The sequence below is a fragment of the Cupressus sempervirens genome, chromosome 5, assembly GCF_028749045.1.
Source record: "Cupressus sempervirens isolate cs-2001-9-10 chromosome 5, ASM2874904v1, whole genome shotgun sequence".
In the NCBI taxonomy this organism is placed as follows: domain Eukaryota; kingdom Viridiplantae; phylum Streptophyta; class Pinopsida; order Cupressales; family Cupressaceae; genus Cupressus; species Cupressus sempervirens.
Genome location: NC_143122.1, coordinates 406,839,977 through 406,850,954, shown reverse-complemented (window position 1 = coordinate 406,850,954; position 10,978 = coordinate 406,839,977). Strand labels below are relative to the sequence as shown.

The window sequence follows — 10,978 nt, the reverse complement described above, 5'->3', positions numbered from 1 at the left end:
TTCTTATAGCATAGATATGGAGTAGAGTTCTTAAGTATTTTCTATTGATAGTTTCTTCTTCCAATTGACCCTCTAGACTTCTTATTGCACTTACCACTTCTTTCATTCTAGTATTATATTGAGTAGCATTCTCACGTTCCTCCATTTTCATTTTATCAAACTTTCCCCTAAGACTTTCTCTCTTTTCTCTCTGGACATTCTGATTTCCTCCATAAATATCTATTAGGGCATTCCACATCTTGAATGTAGTGTCACAATATTTGATGTCATCAAATTTTGCATAGCTGAGTTTAGAGGCAATCTCCAACATTGCTTGATTGTGCTCCTGCCTTTAACTCAAATCATCTACACTAAGAGGTCTAGCTAGATTTACATGTTCTATTCCAATTGAGGTTTGTGCATAGTCACCTATTGATGCAAGGGGAAATTTTATCAAACTCTACCATGCAGAAAAGTTGTCTTTATTGAGCTTGGAAACTTCTCTCTTGGACATCTTGATCTTCCTACTTCTAGTATCTTGAAACTAAATCAGCAGATGGCTCTAATACCAATTGTTAGAAATGCTTTAGAATAACTGAGAGTGGGGGGGGGGGGGGTGGGGGTGGGTGAATCAATTATTCAAGGTCCAACCTATCCAATTCAAAAATTTCCACTAAGTGTTGTGAGCCCATTTAGCCATTCAATACATCATCTCACCATTGTCTTAACTACCTTGTACTTGATTACAGCATCATAACTCAACCTTTCCCTTAGGTACTTTTTTTACATCTTGTTGATCAAATCCTCTTCATCAATCAACTAGGTGATAGTACTTGGATCTTATAAATAAATGTCATTCCTACAAATAGCAAGTTCGACATAAATGACAAAAGAATGATTGAAAACATTTTTTTAGCAATAATCTCCCTCTTTGATCTTAAATCTTCTTCTCACAATGATCTTTTCAATCAGACTTCCAATAGTTTCTAGCTTCCTCATGCAACTAACTACACTAAACACACAAACTACTACATACAACAAAGAGAACAAAGAGATGCTTATTCTAAAGAAAACAAGATATACAACCTATTGAATGAAGAAAACAAAACCAAGTTCACTTACATTTATTCAATTTTTAACATTAGCACATTCATTCCATACACTATACTAAAAGTAAATGAATAAAAAAAATTGAAATGGGCTCAAAGTCACACATAGTAGTTCAAGCAACAAGGGTTTTCCCAAAGTAAATTTTTGAAAATCTTATTAACATCATAAAAGGTTACATTTATAAGCCCTCTCAAAATGGTTGATTACATTGGATGATTGCTTCATAGAGCATCTCTAAACATAATCAACTAAAAGTTGGACAAGCTTGAATCATTGTCCATTATAGAGACTTAAAAAATACCATGAATGGCTAGAAAGAGAAAGAGAAGGGAAGAATGATAGATGTCTAAAAAAGCATAAGAACATCATGTATTCTTAGGAGTGACTTATTTAGCTCTATAGGATTTCATGGCTTCAGTTACTTTGTTCAGCTCTTTGACATCTATAATGATGATGTTGTCAGCTCCAACCATCCAGTAGTCATGGATCTCTATTAATTCATCTATTCTAGCCACCTTTTATCGGAAATTATACATTTCTCTCCTTATGATGGCAACCACTACTAAGAATTCTTAAATCTTAGACACTTGGAAGTTGAGTGGGTCAATGACTTCATAAAAAAATGTCAAGAACTTTTATTTCATTCTCTTAATATCCACAAGCTTTCCATTAGTTGACACAAAGGACTCTATGTGCAATATCTTCAAATATTGAAATAACTTTTCAATGACCTTTTGCACTAGGTCATGCACATCCTTGAGCTCATTTGCAGATCTCATGGAGCTTTCTATAACAAAATCCAAGGATTTTTTTTAGTGAAATATTGACTCCTTGCCTGTCTTAATGATCCCATGAGAAATATCTACATTTCTCTTCATGTCTATCACTTCTTGTAGAAGGGCCAATTCATCTGTCATCTTGTTTGTTACCTTCTATATGGTTGTCAAATGATTTGAAGTTTCTTCCTTGAGCTTGTGTGTTTCCAACACTAGGCTTCCTATGTTTTCACCTACTAAGGGACCTTGATCCTTGATTTGATCCACCCATGCTCATCCAACCTTCATGAATTTCCTTTCTTGTTGCAACTTGAGGAGTAGCTTTTTGTTCTCCTCTACATTTAGGTCAAATTGACTTAATTAAGTAATCCCAAGTGTAGACCTTATGTATTCCCACTAATTGTCTACTAGAAGATTTCAAAATTTTCTTTTATGCTCTAAGCTCTTCCAACTTATCTTCAATTTTCTCATTGGTAGACTTCCACATTTTCACCATAGAGTTGAGAAATGGGATGTCAAGATCTACCATTTTGATATGGAAATCATCCTTTGAGAGCTCATGAAATCTGCCTTCTTTCTATGGCTAAACAATCTCAACTAGCATATGGATAGTTATTGAATTTGTAGCCAGTGTAGCAATATTTTTCTACTTCTTCATCTTCTTTGATGGCTAAGAGGAGGTGACTTGTGTGATCAAGTCCTTCAATGGAGTCACTTCCTCATATCTCCTCTTATTCCTATCAATGGTTTATTCGAGCCATCACTCTGTAAAGAGCACATTGATAGTAGAATACAATACAATAGGATTGAATATCTTCCTTTGGATTAATGGAGTTGGTTTTCTTTGAGAAGCAATTGGGAAGGCAACAACCTTAGTTATCAAAAGAGCTAAGGTATCCCCTTGTTGAGATGCATCCTATTCCTGGGTATCCATGGGGTAAGAGTTACCATCCAAATTGATGACTTGGATAGGGAAAGATGGCTTGGCCATTGATTTTTCTTATTCTTTCCCCTTATCCTTGTCATCTTGCTTCTCCCCAACCTTCTCGATGTTCGAAAGAGAGCCAACCCTATAGGTAGGAGTGAGTGAGACATTCTTTTATGGAGGCTACTCTCCCCCTTGGGCAATGGATTGTAATGGACCTATAGATGTCGATGTAGTAGCTAAGGTGATTGTTGCTATGGTTGACTAATTAGCTCTAGCTAATACTCCACCCATAGAACTAGTGCTTCTAGTCCTCTTCTTACTTGGTCAGGTAAATTCCACCCATTCTTCTATTCTCTTGATTATCACTTGTATAAGAACTTCCATAGTGTCAATGACTGGATGAGTAGGTGGGGTAGACAAAATTGGGGTGCCTTTGATCTTCTCATAATATGTGGGGTGCATGTAGGCTCCATCATCTACAAGGTTAGAAACATCAACAAAATCATTATACAATTTAATCTCATTAATGGTTAACAGTGACCATAAGCTCTCTCAATTTTGGTATTCATTAAGACACCCAAACAAGAAGTCTTCAATATCTGAAACATGCATGTAGGCATATCCAAACTTCGAGTGATCCCTTACAAAGTTAACTATATCATATTGAGGTCTGAGTCCCTCATACTCTAATAATTTAATTTTGATTTCAAATCTCTTCACTAAATTATGAGCATCTAATCTAGAAGCACATGCGTACAGACCAACCACAACAGGGAAGGGAATCTCGATAATCTTCTTCATATTACAACATAGGGTGTTCACTTCAAGGATCTGTCAATATAGTTTGACTAAAACTACGTTGTCTTCTAGATAACTTGACAATCTCTTAGGAATCCTACATAAGCTCTTATTCATAAATAGGAGAAGTTTGGAAAAGGGATGAATGGGCATCCGAATTGGCTTATGGCCAAAATTCCCTCTAGTGAAAATCTCCTTTGAGGCCATCCTTGAAATTCTTAGTATAGCCTCATTATGGAGGCATCATTAACAACCACATAATCCTCATAGGTTCTTTGTAGCTCCAAATGTGGGTAAAATCCATATACTATGGTGTGCTCATCATAGTTTGGGATGCTAGGGAGGCTGGACCACAAGTAGTGAGTTGTCAATGCATAGATCAGATATGATAACATATAGAAATACTTGGATGCTTTGCCCAAATTCAACCATGAGGCTAGCTCATTACAAGTGATCTATTCCTAGTCGATCTACATATCCTCAACACATATTTCTTGTACTAGGAAGAAATGGTGTTCAATGAACTCCAAAATCTCCTCTTTTCCTTTGAGTTTGAGGAGGAGCACAAGGATATCCAAAATCTCTCTTTTCATATTCATGCCAAACAAGGTCCTTGAAATTTTTCTCTTCTCTAAGCAGGAAGTCTAGAATCATTTCCTCTATATATCTTCTTGATTGAGGGTCTTTTTCTCATTGAACATAGATGTACAAGATCTAAAATAAACATCACAATACTAATCCTTCATGAGAATGCCAAATGTGGACTGCATCTATGCCTTGTTAATTGAGATGAGAATAGATTGATTAGGAAATAGAATCTACTTTATTTCTAGGTTCTATCTCTCTATGCTTTCCTTCACTAGATTAAGTGCATGAACTACCATTGGAAAACTGGCTGCTTCAACTAGTCCAATTTCTTTAAGCTTTTTAGCAATTGGTTGAATAGGTTGAGATTTGAGTCTTCTATGAAGATCATCCAAATTGTAGAATTTGAAAGATGTATCTATAAGCTCTTTTAAGTCCCTCTCTAGGAAAACTAACTTATAATAACTAGCAACTCCCATTTCCGTTCGCTATGATTGCACAAGATATAGTTCATGATAAATAGCTATTTAATTATACTTGAAGAAACTGATTATAAGCAATTCTGATGAAATAAGTATATGAATGAGAATATTGGTGCCACATGAATGAAATAAGCTCGACCAAAGATTATAATGGAAAGTTTTGTATTTAATTCTATGAGGAATGACTATTTAAACATTTCATTCATTTGCGTGTAAACTATTAAATTCTTGAAAGCTTTATTACTTTACTTAAAGTAAAGTGATACGACTAAGAATCGCTTAACAACACAAATGCTTTAGCTTTCTGGAAAGTGCCTTACTTTACTTTAGAATTTGGAATGTAGATATACTTGATAATGTTAATGTATGTAGGAGAGAGAGAAAATTAGCTTTTTTTCAAACCCATTTTCCTTCTATCTAGGATCACAACATAGGGAGTGATCCTTTGGCTAGCTTGTGCACTTCATTCTTTCACTTTCTGCCGAAAGCTTTTAACACCACATCTCCTTTATATCAGGGTCGCATTTTCATTAGTAACTTTTCTAGAAGTATCTTTTGAGCATCTTTGAAGGATATTCACATTTTAGAGTAACTTGAATTTCTATTTTTAAAGCCCCTAGAGAAGTGGCCTTTTTCATTGCCTTAGGATGGAAAACCTCGTTCTCAGCAACATTTCCTAGACTTGAGCATGAATAGCAACACTTCACTCTTTCACTTTCATGTGATGGCCTTAAAGTTAGATCTTGAGCATGCCTTATTGATTATGAGCCCTTAAATGGTTCATTCAATATCATGTTCACACCATTTGATCCTTGGGGCTGAGGTTTGGCTCTAGTTTATACAACATTGAAAGTAGAAAAAACAAAACTTCACTTCCATGAGTACACAACAAACAACCCATATATTCATGTTTCCTTATAGCACTTGATCTTATCTCCACAAATTTGGATGTAATTCATTCTGGCTTTTATCCATGGCTTTATAGACCTTTTCTAGCATGGCATAAGCATCTTCTTAGCTTGAAAATCTTTTTCATGTCTTCATTCTTCAGATATGCACTTGATATACTTTTCTCAAGGGGAAAAGCAACTCGAAAGCTTAGAATTTGTGGGACATGGAATATTAGGGAAAGGTAAGAGAAAAATAAATTTGGAAAAACTTACTTCTCATTGGGAGGATGCTAGAACACATCCCAACCATGCCTACATCACCTAGAATCCACACACACTAGAACAATAGAAATCCTACTTAGATGGTGGGTAAAGGTAATGTAAGGGGGAACCAGAAAAGAAAGAAAGTAGAACACTCAAAATATATGAGAAGTGACCTAAACAATACTTAGACATCAATTTTGGACACATAATTTCATACCAAAAACTTTGGGCTTGAAAGGAGAAGATTAAAACTTGGCAAAAACTGGCTCTAACTAGGGACTTAGGCAATGCAAATATATAAGAAAGGACCCATAATTTCTAGTTTTGAATAGATAGAATTGAAAATTATAACAAGCAACTAAATTAAGCACACAATAGAAAGGAAAACTAACCTAGGAAATTAGGAAAACAATGAAAGGAAAAACACAAAGAAAACCTACCTAGGCTAACACTAACTAGGGGTTACCTACTTTCAATGGTAAACTTGATACAAATTTAGATCCTAGCCATTGTAAGAAAATGGGGGAATATCTCCAGAAGCATACACCAGAATGAAAGAGTTGTTTTGATTTGTTTGCATAATCTTGAAAGGACCCTTCCAAAGTGAGTCAAACTTGTGATGCATACCTTTGGGTTCATGCCTCCTATCCCACACAAATACCAAATTTCCCTCCATGAACTTCCTTTTTTTGGCCTTCTTTTTGAATAATGTCTTCATGTGCTTCCAATGTTCTGTAATATGATCAACCGTCCTTTCATATTCTTCTTCTAACTTAGTTAGGTACATAATGCACTTCTCCCGGACATCTTGGAATATTGGATACTTGATCACTTGCTATAGTTTGCAAATAAATAACTCTAATGGTAGAGGAAGGCTAGCTTCAACTTTGTATACTAGCTCAAACATGGAAATATTGATTTCTTTCTTAGGGGTTTCTCTATCTACCTAGAGCACATCGTGTAATTTCTTGTGCCATTTCTTCTAGTTCTTAGACCTCCAACTTCTTCATGATATTGATCAAGTTTTTATTTCTTGATTCTACTTAACCATTTCCTTGAGGGAAATAGTTAGATGAATGACTAAGATGTATGCTATTATTATAGAATAATTCCATAATCTCCACAAAAGAAAAGTAGGAGTTGTTGTCTGTGACAAGCTTCATTGGTACCCCAAACCTTATCAAAATGTTCTCCTTGATGAACTCATAGATGACCTCAGAAGGAATTTTCTTAGTTGTCTTGGCCTCCATCCATTTGGTCAAGTAATCCATAGCAGTGATGACATACAAATGACCAACAAAAGAGGGTAGATTGATTGATCCAATGAAATCAATTTCCCACTACTGAAAGGGGCCTTCAATTACAACTAGCTTTAGAGGTAGAGCATCTATTTGAGGCTTGTTGGAAAAAAATCGTACACTTGTCAACTTGGCCACCCACTTATAAGCATCCTTGAACATGCTAGGCTAGTAATAGCATTGCCTCAAAATCTTCTATGATGTAACTATTGCTGAAAAATGACCACCACAGGCCTCATTGTGGAAATTAGGAAGAAAACTCTATTGTTGAGGTTTATCCACACATCTCAAGAAGGTCCCATCTATTTCTCTCTTGTATTTTTGGTCATCATATATGACATAATTAACTGATTTAATCCCGAGGTCTCTTTTCTACTTGTATGTTATTCCATCAGGGCAATCTCTATAAGTTAGCAAATAGGAAATGTTTGAGAACTAGGAGTCTTGGAGACTCACCATTAGTGCCCTTGAAAATTCATCTTCTTGGCTTAAGTCCCAACTTTCTACAATCATCTTGCACAAGCCACTCTGTCACACCAATTTTGTTGGCTTTAGGTCAATATCACACTCTTGAACTTTTTCTATCCACACACCTCTAGTATTGCAACCTATCTCTTTTTAGGTTAATATTCTTTTGATGACCAAATCAAGAAAAAATAAAATAGAATGATAGTGCTCTTACCATTTCATAGGCACGCTTTTCCATTTGAGAATATCTCAATTCATTCTCCTTAAGGGGAGCACTCATGAAACCAATTGGCTCTTGGATATCTTCCTTGTTCTATTGCATGAGTATTGCATATACTGTATGGAATGAGGCATAGCAATATAGTATGAACTCCTTGGTGTAATCTAGATGTACCAACATGAGTGCTTTGGCTATGACATCTTTAATTTGATCAAAAGCCTTTCTTCCAAAATCATTCCATTTGAAACTTTGACTTCATTTCATCATATCTATTATGCATTTGGTGAATTTAAAAAACATTAGGGAAAATGCATCTTAGAAGGTTCACCTATCCAAAGAATGATTTGACTCTAGATTTTCTTCTTGAGAAATTTAACTAGTGGATGGCTCTAACATGTCCTGGGTCAATCTTGATACCTTCTTGAGAGATTATGTGACCCAAAATTTTCCTTTTGTAACAAAAGGCTGATTTCTCAAGATTGAGTGAAATCCCATGTTCCTTGCATCTTTACAACACTTTATCCAAGTTCCTTTGATGATTTTCTCTTTTCTTGGAGAAGATTGATAGATCATTCAAGTAGATAATCATGATCTTATCCTTTAGATTAGTGAAGGAGGAATTCATAGCCCTTTGAAAGGTGGCACCAACATTAATGAGCCCAAATGGAATTCTATTATATGAAAATGTTCTCCAAGGAGTGGTGAACGTAGTCTTGAATTGACCTTCTAGGTTTACATCAATTTGGTTGAAACTCAAAAATCCATCTAGCATGGACATCATTTTAGAGCAAACTACTATTTGTAGTAAATGATCCATATTGGGAAAAGTGTAATTGTCCTTTAGGGATGCCTGATTCAAGTTCTTGAAATCCACACAAATTCTAATCTCCCCACTCTTTTTTTGGACTGGGACAATGTTGGCTATCCATGTTGAATGATGTATGGTGTAGATAATTCTTTCTTCCAACAGCTTGTGAACTTCCCTAAAGATAGAATCTAAGACCATAGGGTTTTAGTTACACTATTTTTCCTAAAGGGAGTGGCATCAGGCTTGAGGGGAATTTTGTGCTTTTTTGTATGACCTTCTAGAACTCTTTCTCATAGGCACCAGGCTTGCACGACGTATTGGTAAGAAAAGAACCAAGGGCTCTTACTAATTAAGATGCTTGATTATTCAAATTAGGGTTATTTACTCACAAATTGTAGTTTTAAGTGCTATCATACCTTCGTTATTCCTCAGTAGCTCAGTGGTAGAGCGGTCGGCTGTTAACCGATTGGTCGTAGGTTCAAATCCTATTTGAGGAGAGCTCTTTTCTTTCTTTTTTTTTTTTCTTCAAGCACCTGGTTCCATAATTATAAGTAAGGTCCACCATAAAAAGAGTTCAAAATTTGCCCAATTTAGTTGAATTGGAGTAAACCTCTCTTCGCTCCGACACATTCTTTTTTTCAACTATTAATTAGAACTTCATTGATAATTTTAGCAATGTTACCAACATCTTTGTGTAGATTGGGAATAATCTAAAACCCAGGGTTAGCCCGCTCATTTATTTCAAATTATGAGCGAGCTATATTCATCAATTCGAGAGAATGCTGGAAATATCACTCACTTATAAAAACAATTTTGTACGAATTTGAAGTGGATGACTTTCTTTTGAGAGAAAATCGATTGTTTTTACTACAAGAAAGAATCTCTCAATTTGAATCGAAATTAACCCCTCCTATTGGTTTATTTCATGAATTTGAAAAAAAAGAACAGCCAGGACTTCTTTACTTTCGATATTTAGCTGAATTTATTCAGAGAGGCCTAACTCATAGAATAGTCTTAATGAATTCCAAATTAAATTCATTGTTTTTAGCAGAAATACCGATCTTCGCTGCTTTTTATCAGAAGATGACTTCCATCCCAATTCGCTCATTCTTATATGACCACGTTAGATTTTACCCACTCTACCCAGTACCATCCTTTTCGAATCGAATTTTATTGATAGGGCCTAAGGAAACTGGATGATCCTACTTGGCTAAAAATTTAGCAGCAGATTCTTATTTACCTTTAATAAGAATATCTCCTAAAAGTTTTTTGAGGCAGCAAAAACTTCTGTCTCACTATGAACCTGAGTATACATCTTCAGCTAAACAATCATACCTTGAGCATGAAAATATCCTCAGGTCTCTCGGCTGGTCAGGCAGGCCAAAAGACGTAGCTGAGAAGGAGTACTATGATAAAAAACCTCATAAGTTTTTGTATGATCGATTTTTGAATCCTAACCCTCCAGAGTATTTTTCGAGAAGAGTAATCCAATTCGTATTTGCACTCAAATTGGAAAAATTGATGTCTCCTTGCATCATATGGATTCCTTCACCATTCCTAAAGGTCTTTAGGTCCTCACATTCCCAAGAAAACACATCTTGGTATTGTGACAACAATCCTTTTTCTTTTTTCATTTCTTCCTTTGAGAAACTACTACTGATATTAACCATCTTGGGTTTATATTTAGTGCGAATGTTCATTCCTTCATACTCTCCAAAAGTTCCACCTTTTCCTCCCCCCTCCCTTCTAATAAATGCATCATGCCTATTGAATAGTTTCTCAAGGGAAATAAGATGTCGAGAGATCTTGTTACCTTTGAGTTATTCAACTCCAAGATCCAACTCTTTCTTAGTGTCAAGAGAGAAATCTTTGTAGGAATTTTCACTCCTTCCAAAGTACTAATCTCCAAAAGGTTCAGATCATTCAAGGAAATATTGGATCTTCTTATCATCATTGAACACTTTCAATATCTCAACATTGTTAAGAACATTTGGCCTAAACAAGACTTCGACCTTGTATTGATTATCTGTGAAATTTGGATGTGGGAGTAGTAGCAAGGATGATGTAGCTAACAAGTTTTCCCTTACATTCCACTCCCTTAGAACAACTTGTATTGAGAAGGCATCTAGATGATCAATCTCATCCTAGACCCTATTTCTATAATTCTTGAGCCTAGCATTATTTAGAGTGTACTGAGCTAGAACTCGCTTCACTATAACCTCTACATCTCCTTGAGCTCATAATATTTTCACTCCTCTCTACTTTGCAATGCTAATACCTAACACCAAGGTTTCATACTATGCTATGTTGTTGGTGTTTTTGAATTGTAGCTTGTATGAAAGCTGAGTCACATCTCCATCTAGAGATACAAG

General features: G+C 35.5%; 1 non-coding gene across 1 annotated transcript; it reads left to right on the top strand.

Moving 5' to 3' along the window:
* Window positions 1-9,031: 9,031 nt before the first annotated feature.
* Window positions 9,032-9,103, top strand: TRNAN-GUU (transfer RNA asparagine (anticodon GUU)). Its single transcript has one exon. It is a non-coding gene; the product is annotated as a tRNA-Asn (tRNA).
* The last annotated feature ends 1,875 nt before the right edge of the window (window positions 9,104-10,978 follow it).